Consider the following 24608-nt stretch of genomic DNA (forward strand, 5'->3'; position numbering starts at 1 on the left):
ACACAATTCCACCTATTAAATCTAAGAATTATCATTTCAGGTTGTTCATGGAAAACAGATTTTCTAATTCCCTTTATGCACCACAAGAAATTTAATGAATATTACAAAGGAAAACACAAACTTTGAACCCATGCATATGAATAATAAGACAATATTTATTATTTACCTATAAGTGGTGAACCTTAGTTGTTGCATTATGAATTATATATTGAGGATTTGGTCATAGCTACAAATTAAGTTGACTTAATTTTCGATCTGAAAAGATAATTAGAAAATACTTTGATATTATTAACCTTGGTCACTTTCATTTCTTTTAGGAATATAAATCTTACATATAAATGATGAAATCTTTATTTATAAACACAAATGTGCATTGAAGCTATTATGGAAGTTAAAAATGGAAAACCAAATTGTGCCATTCCTTAAAAGTGGGGACTAAAGCTAACTAAAGAGTGTAATTCTTTAAAAGTTGATGTTATTATCTACAAGTAGATTTTTGGTAACCACATTTATCTAACATAGGGTTACTCTAATATTTCCTTCATTATTATTTTGATCTTTTGATTAATTCAAAATCCACCATTTAAAATCATTTAAAAGTCCTGGATATAGGTTTGCAATGAAAGGGTCCCTATCAACTCGGTATACCATAGTATAGTGGTGAAATGAACAAATTATTTGGAAATATTGACTTACTCTAGGCTTTAACCATGGAAATCATAGGAACTCTACATATAACTATATGTTTCATCTTGGCTCTAAATCCATGGTCTAATATTGTAAAAAGTAGAATGTTATTTATATTTCTACCATAGAGTCAAAGTATGACACTACATTTAATGTTGGAACAAATTTGCAATGTGAATTGGTAACCTCTTGAGTCTGCTTATATTTCTATTATAGAAATAAATAAATAAATAAATACAAACTCTAAATGTATATATAATATTTTCTCTTTTTAAAATTTTATTTTAAATTAGTGTGACAATCTAAAATACCCATTACCTCAAGTATGTTGGAGAAACAACACCATTATAAACATATGAAATTAAAATATAACAATTTATGTATAACAATATAATAATAAATAAGGTAAAAATATATTATTATTTGAAATGATGACATAGAAAAAATTTATCTAACTCACAAACACACAAATAAATAATGAATTGGGTAAACAAATAGTGAGTGAACAAAGCTTAATTACAAATAGATAAAAAGAAAATGAAAAATCAAGTTGTTTGGTTAAATTCAAATGCTAGATTTATATATAACATAAAAATATAAGAAATATACGACAATATAATAAGAATCAAGATAGTGATATATTATTATTTAAAATAAGAACCTAAGAAATATTTTAAATTTAACATACATATATATACACATACACTCTCAAATCAATAATTGAAATTTGATTAAAAAATAACATGAGAGACGCTCAATTACACATATATAAAGAAATAGATTCAAAAACAAGTTTTTCTTTCCTTAAACTCAAGACAACATAATACATAGGCTATAAATTTATGGTTAGATAGTGTAAGTGTCTAGGAAAAAATAGCTAGATTTAATATAATTTACACATATACATCTATATATAAGGAGATTTTCATGGAACCATGTGTTGCATTCACATGAAATATGTTAGTGGAAATTTTTAGGAGTCTTATCATGATCTTCTATCAACAATTTCCATTATTGTTTATTTTTTCTACACTTCACTTCTTTCAACTACAATGGAGTTGTTATGACCAAATGACTATATTGGACATATATAACATCTAGCTAGTAGTCTTGAAAAATAATGTGGTCCTTACATTTATTTACTTCTTCAAATAAATGTGCCATTAACACCCCTAAACCAACTCGTATGTATAATTTGAAGGATCAATAAACTATTGTATCAATGTGTTTTTTGAGCTAGTACATCCCAATAAATAATAATGCACTTTCTTTGCATTATTTTATAGTGCACTTAAATCAAATACATCACCTTCCCTAACAATATCAGAAATTCCTTGTCAATCACATCCACTTCATTGGTCATCCCCTCATTAGTCTACCTTGGAAATGGGGGAAATTATTTTGGTCCTTAGTGTATCCATGTTTTCAAATATATGTTATTTTGGCTTACACATCCATTGGTGGAAAAAAAGCAAGATTAGTTTAGTTTTTGAATTGAGAATGTGTTTTTTATATTCTCACTCCTAGTGAAGTGAAAACTTCTTGTTCCATGGATTTGTTAAGAATTATATGGAATTAAACTATCAACAATATCCATCTAAATATTCCAAAAGTACTTTCTTAACAAAAATAATGATGTATGTCAAATTTTATGAAATAAATCTATATTTTTGATAGAAAACACACAAGCACACATGTACAAACATGTCCACATGTACATATATTTCTCTATATAAATATATAGATATACACTTACCTATGTACATGAGTCATATTTGGATTCCATACATGGCTTAATTTTTTTTTCCACCAGTTAACAACATCAATTGAAATGGAAGCCTCTTGATTCAATCCATTCATCATAAATTTACATTTATGCATGCCCCAACACCATCATGCTCTCCTTTTCCATGCCCTGTCTTAAAGAAATTTCATGTATGATAAATTATAGATCTCATATTAAAGATAAATGACCATGAGAATGATGGGAATGATTTAAACTGATGATCACAACCATCTGATCAAACCTAATGTTCTTTAAAAGTGATCTTTGGTCTCAATAAATCCTTATAGAGAATAACAAAATATTATTGAACAAAATTTGTATACCCTATATGATCATCACTTAAGTAAAAATGGTACTCTTTAATCACTTCAAGTTATTTTCATTACTATCAGAATCATCCATACCAAGCTCAACAACCCCCTATACAAAATATGTAAGAAGATAGATAAATAGTCTAAATTATAGTATTCACTTTGTATTTCATTTCGCTGAGCAAACACCTATTTCTTAGCAAAATCAACTACTAATAATATCATCCCCTTTGGGAACACATCACATGATTTTATGTACTATAATTCATACCATTTTCCTATATGAGAGTTCTTAAAATATTTATATATTTTGTCCCAGAACTTCTTTATAAAACATGTCACACAAATGTTTTCTTCAAGTAAATTAATCTTTCTTCATGTTGTCATTGAATATTTAACCACAATGTACGTAACATATTCATATATTTTAGACTTCATAGTGATATTTGACAATTCAAAATCTTTGGGATCAATGGGATACTTAGCATCAAAGAGGGCCAAATGAGAACATTCTTTTCATTTTCTTCCACCAACACATTATTTCTTATAAATTAGTTGGTCAATTTCTCATGCACATAATATCGTAGATAAAATTTCACTAACACTTGAAGGATGGGGATAGTTGGACCAATATTCTATGTCAAATTTTAAATATGTCTCATAATGTAATTGGAATTCTACATTGCATCTGCAACTACATGTGTCAAAAACAATGAGAGGGACATACCATGGTTTAAGCTTCAAAATGTGCTAAAAGAAATCTTCACGAGTGTTATTCTAAAATCTGGAATAACTTCAATTGAATTATTTTCTTTATATGTTTGGCATGAGTTTCCTAAATCCCTGTGAATATTTAACCACAATGTACTTAACATATTGATATATCTTAGACTTCAACAATTGAAAATATTTGGGATCAATGGGATATTTATCATCAAAGAGGGCCAAATGAGAACATTCTTTTCGTTTTCTTCCATCAACACATTCTTTCTTATAAATTAGTTGGTCATTTTCTCATGCACATAATATCTTAGATAAAAATTCATGAAAACTTGAAGGATGGGGATCATTGGACCAATATTCTATGTCAAATTTTAAATATGTCTCATAATGTAATTGGAATTCTACATTGCATCTACAACAACATGTGTCAAAAAAAGTGACAGGGACATACCATGGGTTAAGCTTCAGAAATGTGCTAAAAGAAATCTTCACATGAGTGTTATTCTAAAATCTGGAATAAATTCAATTAGATTCTTTTCTTTATATGTTTGGCATGAGTTTCCTAAATCTTGTAGAAATTTTGAATAATATAACACTTATTCACAGATATTATCCTGATTATACACCGTTTACGAAATGCATGCATAATACATAACCTCCTCTACTATTGATCATCAATTTGCAGTATTCAGAAACAATCGCATGCGCACATTGAAGCATCAATCGCACATATCAACACAGTATATCACGGGGAAAGCATACAGTTGAAAACCCCCAACTATCTGTATATTATATTGATTTATAACATGTAACAATACATAGTACAATACTCCTCACAAGTACTCAGTACTATCTCCACCTGTTACACACAAAACTAGCTCAAATCTGAATCAATCACAGGTTCAAATCTCTTCCACTGCTTGCCAGACTCCACTGCACAATCCTGCATGAGAATAGATGAGAATGGCTAAAGCAAACTTGTATTTCCTTGGTTGAACCACGCAATCCTCATTGGCATTACTCAATCCATTGATTGTGCAAATCTCATGCACAACTATAGTCACAACTGACAGCTGCCTTGCCCTTTCACTCACCTCTAACACCTGTCTCCACTGAACTGTCCATGCACTGAGTTAACTGATGTATTCTTTAGTTGATTTATGAGTTAATAATTAGTGAATTAATTAATAATTAATTCACATCGGTCATCACTAGTGTATTCTGCAGTTAGACTAAATACAACTAGTTCAACTAAGTCAAAGTTAACACAACTCCATCAGCTCCTTAATCAGCTCCACCAAACTCAACCACTTGAGTTCTAACTGAAGTCTATCATGCAATAGCTCAACTGATCCATAAGGAAATCGTATTTCCTTCTGACAGCTGCATGTGCCACATCCGTAGCTCGAACTGAAGTGCTCCAACAAGATAAGATAATGTTTATAGTTCAAATATTATTAAGAGCTAATAATATCGACTATTCTATTTTTAGTCTAGCAGTCTGAAAATAGACTCTGCCCATATGTAAAAAAATAGAAGTCCATTTATTTTTACCAACATGACCAATCATCCACAAATAGCATCCTACAACTCATAGACCATGATCCATATGTCTAAAAATAGACATAGTCTAAAAATAGACTTTGCACCAAAAATAGCCTGTGGGCGCACTTAGTGAAGGCGACTTCTTTTCACTAAGCTCCATCATCTTGTTACATTTTCAACACTCCCTCTCAACAAGATATGGATTATCTGCAACCCTTATCCTGCAACTTTGGAATGTTCTACATGCAACACATTTGCCTAGCCCACTTGCTCCAACAACACTTGGAACAAAAAAACTCCCAACTAACCACTCTGTTGGGCTAGGAACATACTCTGATGTTGAAGCTCTACCTGCTGCTCGCAAGTGCTCCCTCTCTGACATCTACGCTACTACAACATCTCCATGCATCTGGCACCATTGCACACTTCTCTGTGCCACCTAGCATTGTGCAAAACACTTATGCCTCTCGCATTGCTACAACCTGCTATCTATGCATTGTCCTGGGATTCCCTACACTGTCGCTCTCTCTGCCACTCCATCCGCATCTGTCTCCACCGAATCAGTCAGTTCCTGCTACTCCATATCGGGGCTCCCGTAGCAAGGTCTCGTCTAAGAGGTTGGGTACCTCAAGGATCCTGCCCCTCCTCCTTGGGACAATCAATCCACATCACCCCACCTCCTACCTAGAGGTATGGCTGCATGTGATCCCTCAGCCCACCTAGCTCGAAGTTTCCACCTACTGGAGGTCTCTGCATGAGTAGATGTCTCTACTCAATCTCCTCTTAGCTTCCCTTGTTGTGGCTGCTCCATAACCTCCTGAAGTTGCTGCACCAATCGTGTCTCCTCCACAATTGTCTGAGACTTCTTCTCACTCTGCATGTTGAGAGGTAATATACACTCCCTATCAACCACCAAGTCTCCATCAGTTGCCTCGCTACTCAAGGCTTTGCATGCATATTTAACCTTAAGAGCATACAGGTTCTTGACCCGTGAACCATTCTGCTTCACCTGTCTAGTGATGATGTGTCTAAGGAAAACCTTTCCCTTACTGAAGACTACATCACAGCCTCTGTCTTCCAGCATCACGATCGACACCAAGTTTCTCTTCAGTCCTCGTACATACTTGACATCAGTCAAGGTAAGGCAAGCTACATGCTCCCTCTGAAAAATAACCGTGCCTACACCTAAGACACTATACTTCTCATCATTACCCATCACTATGAGTATCTGGAGATCTTTCTCCTCCAAATTACTGAAAAAACTCTTGTCACCGGTCATGTGGAAAGAAGCTCCACTGTCAAGAAACCAACCACTTCCCACCATGGATGAAACCACGCATGCGAAGAGTGTGAAATCCAACTCAAACTGTGAAACAATTGCCTCAGCTTCAGCTCCTTCCCCAAATCCCTTCTTGGATTTCCTCCGTGGACAATTTGCAGCATAATGGCGCACCTCATGACAACGAAAGCGTCGCACTTTCAATTTGTCAACCTTCTTCCCATCATTGGAAGAACTGGATTCAAAAAGAGAACCCTTCTCCTTCCCCTTCTTTGCTTTGGCAGCCAAAGCACAATTTTCTTCATCAGATGCCTTTGATGAAGATCCGTCCCTGGTATTCCGCCTAATCTCCTCCTGCACAAGATCAGACCAAAGGCTCTCCCATCCTAGCAATTTCTCCTGACCATTGACAGAGTCCTAATGGGAATGCCAACTCTTCGGAAGACCAAGGAGAGCCAAGCTCACCAAGTCCTCATTATCGACAGTCACCCCCACACTTCCTAGCTCATCCCGGCATTGGGCTAACTTCATGAGATACTAGGGCATACTGTCTCCATTCTCACACTTAATGTTTCTAAGTTTATCCTTGAGCGCCAACTTCCTTTGATCGCTCTTGATTTGGAATAAATCTGTCAACATTTTCCACATCAAGTATGGAGAAGCCTTTCCATGCAGGCTAGATACAATGTGATCCTTCATGCCCTCCAACAGAACCCTTCAACACTTTGTTGTCTTCTTTTTCCAAACCTCAACGTGAGCAGATCAGTAGGCTTTGGGACCTCAACCTCTATGAACTCCTTCAGCCCGTTATCATCTAACACCGCCTCCATCCTGTCTTTCCATGCAATATAATTCGAGCTGCCTTCAAGAGCATACTCCAGTCGCAATCCGTTGAAAGACATTTCAACTTTGACATCAAGAAAACACTGCTGCAAATTCGAATTCCACCAACTCAAAACTCAACTGCCTCTGATCTAAAATTTGTGAGAAAAAAGTATTTCTCATACAGATATTTACTGTATCGGCTTTTACCGGATATCTCACCTTTCAAAGGAAGGATGAATCCAGAGGCTACCTAGCCCGATTATAGACTCTGCCTGAAGAAATAAAATGTAAACACTTTCTGAATAATAGATCTGATGATCAACTCTACTTCGATACCATGTAGAAATTTTGAATAATATAACACTTATTCACAGAGATTATCCTCATTATACACTATTTGCGGAATGCATGCATAATGCATAACCTCCTCTACTATTGATCATCATTTTGCAGTATTCAGAAACAATCGCATGCACAAATTGAAGCATCAATCACACATATCAACACAGTACATCACGGGAAAAGCATACAGCTGAAAACCCCCAACTATCTGTATATTATATTGATTGATAACATGTAACAATACATAGTACAATACTCCTCACAAGTACTCAATACTATCTCCACCTGTTACACACAAAACTAGCTGAGATTTGAATCAATCACAGGTTCAAATCTCTTCCACTACTTGCCTGCCTCCACTGCGTAATACTGCATGAGAATAGATGAGAATGGCTGAAGCAAACTCATATTTCCTTGGCTCAACCACGCAATCCTCATTGGCATTACTCAATCAATTTATTGTGCAAATTTCATGCACAACTATAGTCACAACTGACAGCTGTCTTGCCATTTCACTCACCTCTAACACCTGTCTCCACTGAACTGTCCATGCACTGAGTTAACTGATGTATTCTTTAGTTGATTTATGAGTTAATAATTAGTGAATTAATTAATAATTAATTAACATCACTCATCACTAGTGTATTCTGTAGTTAGACTAAATACAACTAGTTCAACTAAGTCAAACTGAACACAACTCCATCAACTCCTCAATCAACTCCACCAAACTCAACCACTTCAATTCTAACTGAAGTCCATCATGCAATCGCTCAACTGACCCATAAGAAAAGCGTATTTCCTTCTGACAGCTGCATGTGCCACATCCGTAGCTCGAAATGAAGTGCTCCAAGAGGATAAGATAATGTTTATAGTTCAAATATTATTAAGAGCTAATAATATTCGATTGTTCTATTTTTGGCCTGGCAGTCTAAAAATAGACTCCGCCCATATGTCTAAAAATAGAAGTCCATCTATTTTTACCAACATGACCAATCATCCACAAATAGCATCTTGCAACTTATAGACCATGATCCATATGTCTAAAAATAGACATAGTCTAAAAATAGACTTTGCGCCAAAAATAGCCTGGGGCCCACTTAGTGAAGGCGACTTCTTTCAATAACCTCCATCATCTTGTTGTATTTTCAACAAATCCCTCTAAATATACCATTTCACCCAACATCCTTTTGATTTACTGACACATTATAATTCAAATGTCAAAACTCTTTCACCTTATCTCTCACATTTAAGAGAAGTGTATATTAATAAGATTTTCTATAGATATTAGCCCAACATGAAACCTAATAATTTCCATCTACTTGAATCCTCAGTTATTTATTTTTCCATAAATGTTTTCTTGATGTTTTGTACATTCTCTTTGTTATTGACATTAGTTGATTTGACGTGGTCCCATTTCTGACTATACTAATTAACAATGCTCTATAACCACTTATGCCATCTTTAGATTGGTTTTTTACAAGTGTGTCAAGAGTTGATGTCATACTTTTTTATACCAAATATTTATCTACACCTCTTTGGAATCTCTATTGCGCAGTAATTGAATTTCATTTCTTAGATCTTTGTGTTTTAAGATTTTATGTAACACTTAAGCTTGTGTTATGGCAGATGTACCTTCAAAAAAGTTTTCTATCACACATCTAGTTTATTTCAAATTGTACATTCATTCATTGATGGCCCCATTTATTTTATTTTAGTTGGATTCATATTCTCTATAAAATTATCATCAAAGACAATGTTCTTGTAACTTCCAATTAATTTTAGTGTTTTTCTATATGTGGTAGGATCTTGTTGCATGTTAGATGTTGTCCTTGCATTAAAAGAAATATAAATTTGTAATTTTTACTTGACATGTACATTGAACATTATTAAAATCTTATAATGGCTACTTTCAAATAATTTAATATAAAGATTACAAAATTCAAAATTTAAAACATTAATTAATTCATTAGTATTATGGATGTTCTCCTTGACAAGTTCCTCCACATATGTCATTCCATCATCATTTTTATGTACATCCACATCTCTTTTAAACTCTCAATTTTGTACCTGTACATATCCTACAAGCTCTCTATTTTTTACCCCATGTCTTTTTCAAGCTATCTATTTGGTAGGGTCTCCATATCTCCTTGAAACTCTCAATTTAATAAATCGAGGTTTCTTTCAACCCATCTATTTTCCCTTTCTGCTCTTTAATTCTAATTTCTCATTTTTTCTTTAAATTGTTTCTAATATTAGTTTTCTGCTTTCCTCTTTAATTCTAATTTCTCATTTTTCCTTTAAATTGTTTCTAATGTTACTTTTCTTTACAATTCCCTTAGTTTCCCAAGTTTACCATTTCTTTATTTTCCCCCCCAAAATAAGTTTGTATCTCAGATATATCAAATTTCTTACTTTTAACTTCACACTTATTTTTCTTCACTCTAAATTTTCAACTAAGAATATATGTGATTCTTGGTCCAAATTTTTGTACATTTAATAGGTGGCATCCATGGGACAAATGGTGAGTCGGTTGAAAAATCTCTTGGAAGAGAGTTTTAAAATCTCTCAAATAAGTGTTTGGTCAGCGTAAACTCTTAGCATAGAGATTTTTAAATCATTGGGCGAGACTTTGGCCAGATGAGAGATTCGGTACTCAAAATCTTGGCCGAGAGATTTTCTGGCATTAAAATCTCGGCCAAGAGTTTGGCGAGATGAAAGATTGTCTACGCAAATCTTTCCGAAATATATCGATCTAGAGATTTTTTTTTAGCACAAACACTTGGATGAAAGTTTTGAACTTCCTTTGAAAAGGGTTATTTTGGGGAAAATTTCGATGCTTAACACAAACCATAGTTACAAAAAAATATCGTACGAGAGTTTTTAATTTGTTAATTTGTTGGCTGAGATTTTTTTTTTTAATTTCTTGGCTGAGATTTCTCTTTAATTCTCATAAGAAAGTTTTTAATTAATGAAATTTACAAAAATGTTCTGCAATTTTCAGGAAATGGTTAATTCAGAGAAGTATTAGATGACATTTTTTTAGTACCAATGATTCATCTCTAAATATAGTTTCTAATAACATAATTTTTATTTATTTTCATGAATAATTGATATTAGTTAATAATGTTATACTAAATTGTGTCACTGCATATTTAGAGAATCTTGAAATTTAAGTGAATTGAAAAATCAATAAATTCAAGGTAAAAAAAAATAAATTATTTAAAAATTCATCTGGTGCTTCTTCTCTTTATTATTTTTAAAATGGTATTTTTGGGTGAGTCACTGATGATCACATTAAAATCAAAATTGATGGAACACTACATGTGTTGAAAAATCATCTTTTTTTTCTTATCATATTTCATTAAATTATAAAAAATAGTGATTGAATTTAAAAATTCCTCAAAAACAGTGCATTTTGAAGTGCAATCTATGTAGATTGTGATGATACAATTTTCTTCACAAAATGAATTACCATCTCTACAAGCTATGGTGGTTGGTTAAGTCACTCATTATACATTCCTTAAATTCTCAAGTATAGTTAAGTCACTCATTATATATTCCTTAAATTCTCAAGTATATGGAGCGAGTGAACACCAAATTTACTTAGCTATATGTCCATGAAAAAATTAAAAATATATGAACATGTATGCACCAAGAAAAACAATTATTTACAAATCTTACTTTTACCACAAATCAAAATTCCCAAACAAAATATAAAGTTCCAACCATTAAAATTGAAAAAACATAAAAATTCACAATTTTCAATGTTAAAAACCAACTAAAAAGTGTTTTCCAATTTCACATTTTCGGCCCCCAAAATAAAGAGAAAAAATGTATGTCCCCAGCCTGATGGATGGTAATAATGCGGTGTCCACATATCCTTACGCCATTTCTCCACACGAAAAATCACGAGCCATCCCTACGTTTGACACTATCAGACTTGCGAAAGGGGCAAGCCAATATTCTAGGAACAAAAACCAAGGGCATAGTATAATTTCACGTCGATTGGATCATATCCTAATACGTAGCATAAAATTTCATTCCAAAAAGCTTCAACCTTGAATTTTAAAAAATCCTGCAATCCCCCTTTATCTAGAATAAAGTTCTCTAGCCATGCACAATCCAAGGAAATGGTCTTCACCTCACAAGTATTCTCTCTTTGCAACTCACCGTTAAGAAGGTGCTCGCCTACTCCATGATATATCACTTGGCCATATACTAATCCATCTCTCTCCTTTGCAAGGGATTTAACATAATTTTTGCCATGATTCAGTTCATCGATTCTACATGAGCGAATCAACGCGTCTCTCCATCCACTCCCTACACACTATACTCCCTTAAGAAACTCATTAACCTACACAAAGGTAATCCTAGGTTCATGCATACTTAACATTACATCTTACTCAGGGTTGACACCATGTCGCCTTACATGTTTTCGAGGTGAAGCTATGGAAACCCCTCATAAATGGTCACCACATATAGAGAAATAAATATCCAAATTATTCAAATTATAAATTTCCATATTTATTTTTTATTTACATTACATTTCTTCATATTTATATAATTTTTTATTCTTACTAGTAGGTTACATAGTTGAGCTCAAAAAAAGTTTGAATATTCACCTTTATTATTGCATATCTCTGCACCTTTCAAATAATCACTCATGGATAAACCATTTAAAATCTGAATTTTTTGGTTATATTTTAGTATAACTATTTCATTTTCAAAGGCATATCAAATTTTTTGTTTTTCCTTTTTAATGTATTCCATAATTTTATGCGGGATTAGCCACACCTTTATTCGTGTTAGGATCCAACCCTAACTCTCTTATTTATGTAATAGGGTCGAGTCGTAGTTATAGTTAGTTAAAGAGTCAATAAAGCCCATATTAATAATTGTAAGTGGTTGACCCGCATTTAAAGAAGGGACCACACTTAGTTGCAAATGTGCCATGGTATTAGATAGATGGTATTAATAAGAACCATGGTACTCACCCATGGTATTGCATGTATGAATCCTATATAAAGGATAGAGACTCCCCTTGAGGAGGTCATGTCTTATTTTGTAATTGAGCCCACCTCTATTGGAGGTTGCTCCCTCAAAGAGGCAAGTGAACATTGCTTTCCTTCTCAATAATAAAATACATGTTTTTATTTCTTATTCTTCTCTGTTTTGGGTATATTTCTTCGCATATTTGGTATTTTCATATCTTCTCGAAGGTCAAGAGCATAATAAGTGGTATCACAGTAGTTTCTAGGGCTGGTGGGATCTCCATTTTTAGCAGAATTTTTTTTGGCTAGATATGTGTTTCAACGTCTTTAAACCACAGGATCTGTCATTGAACACATAAATCTGCGAATTTGGGGAGGCATGCATGCATGAAATACAAAGGTGGTCATGCATATTGGACTCCCTTGTAACCCTTGTGGGTAACCATTCAAGTAGTAGCGCATTAGACAAAGCCGCGCACAGACTATTTTCCAAGTACCTTCTCAGTATATCGGAAGCGCCCTAGGCCCTCTTGAAACCTCACCATAGATAAAGTGTTGGTTGTCTTGCTGCTACAATACACTGAGAACAACACTGAGGGAGATTACTCACGCATATGATAGGGTATTCGGGTTGTACGGCTAAGGGTACGGTTGATCATCCTTGGTTAGTGCCATGAAAGATTGGGTCAAGTACTACTGTCAAACCCTTATGTATATTGCGATATGTAGCACCTGACACTCCTTAAGACCATAGTTCTCTTATTTCTCTCTAGATCACGCATCATCTTTGCCAGATCAGATATAGCAGGTTGGGTTCTAACGTAGCCGCAATAATCAGTTCCACCATTCTGATCTATGAGATCCACCATTAAGATCTATGAGATCCACCATTCATATCTAACAGTTTGGGTTCTATAGCAGTCGTAACAATCAGATCCGCCATTCAGATATAGCAGTAGGGCTCCAATGAGTGCCACATTCATACTCATTCTCTGCAGTTGAGGGTTTCACCGATAGATTTGACTATTTGTGTGGCTCGTATACCTGGGTGTGATTCTCGTAGGACATTGGGCAGAATTAACTTTTCTCATAATCAACTACTACAACATTCCTAAGCAAGGAGTAAAACTCCTTTCAGAGTAAAAAAAAAAAAGTCTAAGACCCTCTCGGCACACTTATAGGAGACCTATCCCATAAGAATCAGGTCGAGGGGCTGAGCAAGGTGGTACCATTGACTTGTCAACATCAAAATTTCGGTCGTCCGAATTCTTTTTTTTGCAGTAATGACCAGTGCACTGATCGGTGCATGGTACAAACCAGAGCTCAAGCTATGGCGAATGAGAAGATCGACATCCTTGAACAAAATTTGGAGGCATTAATGAAGCATATCTAGACCTTAAGTGACACAATCACAAAGGGAAAGTCGGGGGAATAATCAGAGGCATATGATTTTAATGAAAACATTGAGGCTGAGTCTAGCCATTCTCTTCACTTCTATGGAAACCACCAACAGTCCCAGCTTCAACCACCTAAGCTAGACATATATAAATTTGATGGCTCTTAGCTAGCCATATGGCTAGCACAAATGGAGCAATATTTCACATTGAATCACATCCGAGATGATGAAACTAACCTACGTGTGGCAAGCCTGTACTTGGACCAAGAAAGATGGAAATGGTGGCAGTGGCATCAATGCTGCTATGCAATGCCACTAACTTGGAAGATATTCTCAAAAGCCCTTTCTGATCACTTTGACAATGAATCTAAGTTTTTTGGTCATCTTACTGAGCTCTGAAAGAAATGCAAAGTGTGAGAATATATTAAAGCCTTTGAAGCATTAGCCTTCCAGATATGACGTTTTGCACATGAATTCTACTTGGAATGTATTATCAGTGGTCTCAAAGGCACCATACAAGCCGACGTCTGACTACAACACCTAGTCTCATGGCTCGTAGCTTGCAAGATAGCTCATGAAGTAGAACGCGAGTTAGTGGCCCAGTTAACTCTTCCAAATTTAATAGCTAAGGGATGCCCCACCTAGGCTTCGAGCACTACCTAAACACTTAAGGTTCCAAAGGTGTCACTAGCGGAAATGGCAGAAAGAAGAAAACGAGGATTGTGTTAATACTGGGATGAGAAATACTCCCCGGGGCATAAATGAAAGGAACCCAAATTCTTTCAAATTGATGCTACTCATCACAACTCATTTGAGGGATGCCCACCATTGGAGGGACCAGAGGAGGAAGATGAGGACAACAAGCCGGACAATGAACTCGCAGCTACACCTGAAGAACCAGTTATCTCGCTTCATTCTTTGGCAGGAATTTCTTCTCCCCAAACTCTCAAAATCAGAGGTTTTATTAAACATCACCCTGTAGTAGTCTTGATTGGTAGTGGCAGTACGCATAACTTTATCCATTAAAGACTCGCTGAAGCAGTGCATTGTTTTGTCAGAGCAGTCTCTAATTTCCAAGTCCAGATTACTGATGGGGGGACAATGAAATGTGAAGGCCACTGTGAAAATATCAAACCTCAAATGGGGGATTATCACCTAAAGGCCCACATGTTTAGCATCAACATGGGGGGCTGTGACATTGTCTTGGGTGCTACATGGCTCCGTACACTCGGCCTAATCACAATGGTTTTCCAGTATTTATATATGTGCTTCAAGCAGAATAACCACACACATACCCTCCACGGACTCTAGGCAGGTTCTCCTTCTATCATTAGCTCGCATAGGATGGAAAAATTGTTAAAAACGGCCACCATGGAGTTATAGCCCAATTTAATGCCATCCAGGCCTTCAAACCCACTTCTCTTCATATCCATTATCAGATGTAACAGGTCTTAAACAACCATCTGCAGGTCTTTGACAAGCCTCATGGGATTCCACCCTCGAGAGGGGAACATGATCATAGCATTACCTTGGTCCCAGGGGCACAACCACCAAATGTGCACCCATATAAATATCCTTTCACCCAAAAGAATGAAATTGAAAAAATCATTAAGGAACTCCTCGAAGCTGGTGTCGTTCGTCCTAACATTAGTCCTTATTCATCGCATGTGGTCATGGTGCTCATGAAAGATGGGGAATGGGGTATGTGTCCAGACTTCAGGGCCCTTAACAAGCTGACAATCAAAGATAAATTTCCCATTCCGGTTGTTGATGATTTGCTGGATGAACTAAATGGGGCTCAATTATTTACTAAGCTCGACCTTCGCTCGGGCTATCATCAAATTCACATGAAAGAAGTAGACATTCAAAAGATCTTTCCGAACTCATGAAGGCCATTATGAATTTATGGTCATGCCATTTGGTCTCTGTAATGCCCAATCCACTTATCAGAGCCTCTTGAATCACTTGGTAAAACCATATCTCAGAAAATTTGTCCTTGTTTTCTTTGATGACATCCTCATCTATAGCCTCACCTTAAAAAAACATCTTCAGCATGTAGATGTGCTCTTGCAACTGCTCAGGAAACATAAATTATTTGTCGAATTGTCCAAGTGCTCTTTTGGCATGGAAGAAGTTGAGTATTTGGGCCACATTTTGGGGCGTGAAAGTGTTAGGGTGGATCCCAAAGAGATCCAGGAAATGCACGATAGGCCTCAACCAAAGACCTTGAAGACCTTGAGATGATTTTTGGGTCTCACCAGCTACTATCACAAATTTGTCCACAATTATGGTCGCATTTCTAGACCCCTCACTCACCTTCTCAAGAAAAATTAATTCCTCTAGAATGATGAAGCACAGCATGCATTTATAGCTCTCAAACATGCCATGTGTTCCACTCCCGTATTGGCAGTACCAGACCTCACCAAATCTTTTTCGATTGACTGTGATGATTTAGGTATGGGTATTGGGGATGTCTTAATGCAAGAAGGTCAACCCTTGGCCTTCACTAGCCAACAACTAAGTGGGACAAGTCTGGGACAATCTACCAATGAGAAGGAGATGATGGCCATCTTACATGCTATGGATACCTGGTGACCATACCTATTGGGGTGACGTTTCCAAATCCGCACAGACCATCAAAGCCTTAAATATTTTTTGGAGCAATGCCTATCATTGCCATAACAAAATAAATGGCTAGCCAAAATGTTGGGATATGATTATGAGATATTTTACAAGAAAGGGAGAGAAAATGTCATAGCAGATGCTTTATCATGCCAATTTGAGGAGGAAAGCACCCTGCTAGCAATCTCTTTTCCCATTCAAGAGTGGATAGAAGAGACTTGAAAGGAATGGTTTTCACATCCTTTGCTCTCGCAACTCATTAATAAATTGCAAGTAGATCCAAATTCCACAGCGAGCTACTCTTGGTGGGATGAGATTCTTTGCTACAAGGACAAAGTAGTGATATCACCAACATCCACCCATAAAAGTCGCATTTTGGCAGAGTTGCACTCATCACCCATTGCAGGAAATTCAGGCTTTCAAAAGACTTATGCTCGCACTCGACATTCATTCTTTTGGATAGGCATGAAAAAGGACATTCTTACTTTTGTAGCTGAGTGTGATGTGTGTCAATGCCACAAAGGAGAAATAGTTAAATCCCCAGGCACATTATAGCCATCGCCTATCCTTGCCTCAATTTGGATGGAGGTTTATATGAATTTCATTATGGCTCTTCCGAAGTCAGGCAACAAGTTAGTCATCATGGTTGTTGTGGACAGACTTTCTAAGTATGCTCATTTTTGTGACCTACGCCACCCTTTTGCACCAACCTTGGTGGCTCAATCTTTCATGGACCAGACCTTCAAATTTCATGGCATGCCCACTTCCATTGTGTCAGATCGTGACCCGATCTTCACCAGTAACTTTTGGTAGGAACTCTTCAGGCTACAAGGTACCCAGCTACAACTCAGTACTTCCTATCATCCGCAAACTGATGGTCAAACTAAAACAGTCAACAAATGTCTGGAGACCTACCTCAGGGGTTTCACTTCATAGAAGCAACATCTATGGGTACAATGGTTATTTCTAGCCGAATGGTGGTATAATACTAATGATCATGCCACCACCAAAATGACTCCATATGAAGCAGTTTATGGTCAACTCCCTCCTTCACCTACTTCTTATATCAAGGGATGCTCAAAGGTACAAGCAGTGGATCAAATCCTACAATACCATGCAACCATGTTGGCTCGCCACAAAGAGAATCTCCATCAACCTCAAAATAACATGAAGCATTAGGGAGACCAACATCGTTCAGAGCTCAAATTTCAAGAAGGGGATCAGGTATTCTTGAGGCTGCAACCATATAAGCAAACATCACTGAAATACAAGGGTTGTCACAAATTATTTCGAAAATTCTATGGGCCGTATCAAATACTTCAGCGCATAGGAGAAGTAGCCTACAAGCTAGCCTTACCACCAACTGCAAAAATCCATCCCGTCTTCCATGTCTCATGCCTCAAGAAAGTGGTTGGGAACCATTGCAGAATTCAAACCAGCCTACTAGAAGTGGATAAAGAAGGTTCAATCTGGCTCCAACCTAAACATTTTCTTGACACGCGAGAACGAAACCTGCACAGCAACATGATCAAGGAAGTCCTCATCAAGTGGAAATACACCTCTCCATAAGATGTGACCTGGGAACCAGCCACTGTTCTTCAACAGTTTCCACAGCTTCAGCCTTGAGGACAAGGCTATTTTTATGGGGGAGGGCATGTTAGGGTCCAAGCCTAACCCCATTATTTATTTAATATGGTCAAGTCCTAGTTATAGTTAATTAAAGAGTCAATAAAGCCCATATTAATAATTGTAAGTGGTTGACCCGCATTTAAAGAAGGGACCAGGGACCATAGTTATTTCCAAATGGGCCATGGTATTAGATAGATGGTATTAATAAGAACCATGGTACTAACCCATGGTATTGCATGTATGAATCCTATATAAAGGATAGAGACTCCCCTTGAGGAGGTCATGTCTTAGTTTTTAATTGAGCCGAGCTATATTGGAGGTTTCCCCATCAAAGAGGTAAGTGAACATTGCTTTCCTTTCTGAATAATAAAATACATGTTGTTATTTCTTATTGTTTTGTGTTTTCGGTATATTTCTTCGCATATTTGGTATTCTAGGACCTTCTCGCTGGTCAAGAGTATAACAATTCCATTCTCAGCTAGTGGGATTAGCTAATTCATTTTTTCGGTGAGAAGCTCATTCTATTGTCTAGTATCATGTGATGTGTTGTCTAGTGTGAGTGTGATTTGTGATGAGTCACTGTTCAAAATGGATTTCACACATACTTCTTTTAAAATAATAATAAATTATTTACTAAATGAAAAATAATATGTAATGTTCAACTTCAAGTTGATACATGTACCAGCTAAAATAAAAATCAAATATTCATTTTAATTAAACACATTATAAAAATAATCTAGTCTCGATAATCAATGGGTTAGTTGTTGATATTACAACTCATTATGAAGGAGATGTGGTAAAAATACTTGAAGGTCACTATTAACTATGGATACAATGTTTTGATATTCATGTTAAGTGACATAGTTCATTAATTGAACTTTAAAGAGGTAAAATAATAAAATTAATAAAAAATATTTTCACCTTTAAATGTGCCTTTTATAAATATTTCAATTTACAGGTTAAATAAACTATTTGGATATTTAAACTAATGTGTTTATATATATATATATATATATATATATATATATATATATATATATATATATATCCATGAATATTTGGAAAATACTAACAGGGATGGTGAATCAATATTTGTGTCTTTTTAGGTAATTAATTCAAGTTAGTTTTTTTATTTCTTTCAACTATTTTTTGTTTCTTTTGCAGTCACAAAGAGAAATCTTCATTCTACATATAATAATTAATTTAAAAACTATGTACAAAAATGATACATTCAAATGCAACACATGCAAACATTAGATGCATGTGGAAACCCATAAAAGAAAAAACCACAAGTTTTGGCTGAAGTGATGTGAAGGCAAGCTCCTACTCCCCTTTTTAGATAATCTTTTATGTAGGACACTACTTACATGAGGTTACTACCTCAAATTTCTTATGCAATATACAACTTGCAAGGAATCTCCTACCTCCTCTTCTACAACCTAAAACCTGCACTTTCACGCTACCACCTAAAAGGGAACTACAATCTCCTATCAAAATACAAACTAATTTTACTTGTTTCCTCGTCTTTGTCTCTGTTATGAACTCAAATTATTCTCTTTGTAACATTGTTTATCCTATCTATTTCTCCTTCTCAAATTTGCTCCACTTCTACTCCTCTTTCTCTATCACTCTTTACAAGGTTGTTCATGAATTCTATCACACAATGTTTAGTTCTCTAACCTCTATGACATTCAAATTCACCATTTTATAAAAAGAGCTGTTGAAATTTTGTATTCCATGAAGGAATTATAACTGAGGAGATATTACTTAGCCTTCGAAGGCTATTCAAGATTTTCCTCTTCATTTCAATATATGAAATTAATCTCAAGACAAATACTCCATCAATTGCTTCCAAAACTAAAAAATGTGTGGTCTAACATCAATGATTGCAAAAGGCAAAGCTTGACTTTGGTTTTCAATATTTGTACTAGATCCACTTTTAATTCTTTTTCAGATTTGTACCAACCACATTTTAATGACTTTAAGGATTCTTATGTAATGTCTTCAACATCAACAACATGATAAGTCGCGTGTTTCATGGTTTGTGGTATACCATATTATTGTACCAATGATGATGTTTAATGCACACATCCATTCTTAAATTTATTTCTCGAAATCTCATTGCCATATTTTCATTTTTATTGCAAGTCAAACATCAATATAATCAACAAAATGATTTGCAATTTCCATTCAACAATAATCCACGTTTTAGTTTTTCAAGTCATCCTTGAATCTTCAACATAACACTTTGCAACATTCAGCACCAAACATGTAATTATGCCCACTTAACATCAATTCTTTGATATTAATGCCAACATAGCCAACATTCTCCCCCTTTGGAATTGATGGAATAACAACCTTCCTCCCCATTTTGTCCTCATAACTATCCTTCTTATACCTCCATACGTCTTCTTACCTCACCCTTTGACATAAATGACAAGGGGGTTGAAGACATAACAAAATTTCCTAATTAGGTAAAACTCCCTAGGTGTGTAAAGTGCCCATACACATCAAATTGTAATTGTGTAAGCACATGTATGAGTTTTTGTGTGTTGGTCTTGTTGAACTGTGAGTCAAAAATAACTTCTTCAACAAAAACTTTAGAGATGATGTTAGGATTTCAATCTTTGACCTAGTCCTTGTTATAAGAGATATAAATAGATCCTCAATAGTGATAGTATAAGCATGGAGGAATTTTGTACCATTATGATGATTACTGCAACAATTTGAAGTCCAAGAAAAACTAAAATCCCACACCTATATATTTGAGAAAAATCCAAATCATTTATTTATTGAATCCATGTCCCGCCTCAATGACAAAAATTGAATATAGTGAAAAAGGAAGAATCTTTATCAATTGAGACCAAAGAGGAAGGATATTTATCATTTAAGGGAAAAAAATGTGGGTTCCTTGTTAGAGTTACTTCTACACAATGTTATTTTCCTATTATTCATTGATGATTACTCTACAAATATTTTACTCCACATCATTTAAAAAATACGTCGAGATGATCAATAAACAATAATTTTTTTTTCCAAAGTGCTTGTTGAGGTGATTATGTAGAGTGCAACATTCACATATTTTGCCTTCTTTCACGTCAAGGAAGCAATGTTCCAAAGTATATGTTTTAAAATAATGGTAGCAAATCCAATTCCACACATCTATCACGAACCAAAATAAAAAAGGGCATGAGAGTATTTTTCCTTGACAAGGTTACACTAAAGAAGGAATATTTTTTTTTGGGCCATGTAGTGGTGCATGAACTACTGTAGAAATTTCTTTATAGATCAGCTAGCTCTGACACCATGTAGAAATTCTATAAATTCTCTACAAATCTACATCTAAGATCATGTAGAAAATTTGAGTGTATAATATACTTCTACTATCAATTTTCTTTGTGGAAGCTTAAATATTGAGCAAGATTGAGTTGATCACATATAATGAGAAGAAGAAGAATTAATGCACATGAAACACAAAAAACATTGAGGGGAAAGCTTGAGCTATAGATTCCACTATCTGTATTATCATTCAAGGTGAAAATACATCAGAATTATACAAAGCCTTAGCTCCCACAACTAGAGAGATCTCAATACAATCCCTCACTGATGCTCACAGAAAAAATAGATTGCTCATATGCCCTCTCCTCTGCCCTCTAAGCTCCTATTTCCTTGCGCTCTTTTTCCTCGGTGATTGTCCTCTTACCAAGTGTAACAGTGATTACTCACACTCATCTCACAACCTGTTAAACTGTGCAATCTTGAAGGAACCTTGTTCGTTCTACATGGATGAGTTTCCTTTACAGGAAAACTCATGCAACTGATAGTAACTTGTGTTTTTCTTTAATCTCAACTAGGTCTTTCTTTGAATAGACCAGCACGAGTTACTGATGAGAGAATCTTTAGTTATTTGGAGTACACTAGTTGGATGCATGTATGCATTAACTCACTGAACTTACAATTAGTTCCTCAAACAGTTTGGAACTAATTTAACTAGAGTTAACTCAGTAAACTAAGCTAACTAATTACAACTCAAATACAACTCAATCTTATCTCCTTAATTAAGGGTTAGTCTCATTAGTTTAAGGGATACTTGTTGCATGACTTCAGAAAGACTTGTAGCTTCAATTTCTCCAACTAATTAACTCAAGATGAATTAATTAATTATTTTTCAAGTAGTTAGTGAGACTAAATTCGAATTTTAATTCTCAATTTTAATTCAAGGACAAATTAAAATTGGAATATTATTGATTCTATTTTTAACATTTCTTGTTGCTATTTTAAACACTCCCTCTCAACAAGAAAGGAATTCAACTCGATCCCAATCCTGAACCTTTATGATGTTCTGCATGTAACACTTCTCTCTAGCGTTGTTGCTCCAACAACTCCAGAAACAAAAAAAAAAAACAAAAAACCTAAATGAGTATGATGCATTTGTCATCAAAGTCTCTGAGTGTTGTTGTGTGTGTCAACTAAAAACTTTGGGGTTATGCTAACTCAATTGTTCTGCACTGTTGTCATTCCTTCTCTGGGCTCTTCAGTATCTGACTCCTCTAGCCTTTGTTGTTTTGATCTCTTACTGCATCAATCCCACTGATTCCTCCCACTCCTATGTACTTTGGGATCCCGTAGCAAGGTATGATCCATGAGATAACACCTCTCAATGAACCCTCCCCAATTTCAGTCTTCTTGGGACTACCACTCCACATTGCCCCACCTCACACCTGCACATATGGCTCCATGTGATCCATCTCCTCACTTGGCTCGAAATTTACCCCTATTGGAGGTCTCTGCATGAGTGGATGCCTCCACTCGGTCTCCTCTCACCACCTCCATTTGTGGCTCCTCCACAATTGTCTGAGAGTTCTTCTGGGGTTGTATGTTGAGAGGTCATTTACTCTCTGTCTCAACCACCAAGTCTCTAACATTTTCCTTGCTCGTCAAGGCTTTGCATGCATATTGAACCTCAAGAGCATATAGGTTATTTACTCATGAACTAATCTCTTTCACGTGTCTCATAGTGATGCGTCTAAGGAAAACCTTTCCCTTACTAAAAAAAACATCATAGCCTTTGTCCTCCAACATCGCAATCGATACCAAATTATTCTTCAGTTCAAGAACATCTTCACATCTGTAAGGGTGAGAAGAGCTCCATGCTCCCTCTTAAAAGCAACCATGCCCACTCCTGAAACACTATACCTTACATCGTCAGACATATCTATGCGCATCTTGAGGTCTTTCTCCTCCAAGGTACTGAATAAAATTTTATCGGCAATCATGTGGAATGAGGTTCCACTGTCAAGAAACCAACCACAACCCATCATCGATGACACCATGCATGCGATGAGGGTGAAGTCCATTTCGAACTAAGAGGCTAATGCCTCACCTTCGGATCCTCTCGAGGATCCATTATTGGACTTCTTCGATGGGCAATTAGTTGCATAATGTCTTATCTCATGACAATTAAAGCATCTCACTTTAGACTTGTCACCCTTCTTCCCTCGATGAGAAGAATTCGATATGGAATGGGAATCCTTCCCCTTCCCTTTCCTTTCCTTACTCGCTAAGGCAAGATTTTCTTCATCATCATCCTTGGCCGAAGCACCATCTCGTGTGCTCCTCCTCATCTGCTCTTGCATGACATCCGACCACAGTTGTTCCCAATTTGACAGTTTCTCTCTTCTATTCACAGAGTCCTGGTAGCTATTATAGCTCTTTATAAGGCCAAGGAGGGTGAGGCTCACCATACCATCATCGGTTGTAGTTATTCCCACATTTCCAAGCTCATCTCTGCATGCAGTGAGCTTATTCAGATATGCGGAAATAGTATCGCCCTTCTCCATCTTGATTTTCCGAAGCTTATCCCTGAGCGCCAATTTCCTCTCATCACTATTGTTCTACTAGAGGTCCTTCAATGTCTTCCACATTGATAATGGAGTATCCTTGCATTAGAGATGCGAGAGAATATGCTCTCAAGCTCCCTCAAGGATGATCTGTCTCGCCTTCACCACACACTTCTTCCACTGAGCCAATTCTTGTGCATTATGTGCAGCTGGCTTTGGGATTTCTTGATCAGTGAAATCATTTAAGCCATTGTATTCTAATACAACTTCCATTCTATATTTCCATGTTATGTAATTTGAGTTTCCCTCCAAGGCATACTTGAGTCTCAAGCCATAGCACGCCATTGACCAACCTGAAGTATGAGATGAATTCGATTTCTATGTGTCATCCCGAACTTCAAACTTCGAATTTTCCTCCTCTATATGCTATTCACCAATTTGATAGCCTTTGATTTGATACCATATAGAAATTTCTATATACATCAGCTAGCTCTGATACCATGTAGAAATTCTGCAAATTCTCTACAAATCTACCTCTAAGATCATGTATAAAATCTGATTGTAGATTAACCCGATAATGCAATATACCAAACAAAAATACTATAATCTACTTCTACTATCAATTTTCTTTG

Source organism: Pinus tabuliformis, chromosome 7, assembly GCF_031772625.1.
Source record: "Pinus tabuliformis cultivar Carrire ecotype Pingquan chromosome 7, CPIR1, whole genome shotgun sequence".
Classification (NCBI taxonomy): Eukaryota; Viridiplantae; Streptophyta; class Pinopsida; order Pinales; family Pinaceae; genus Pinus; species Pinus tabuliformis.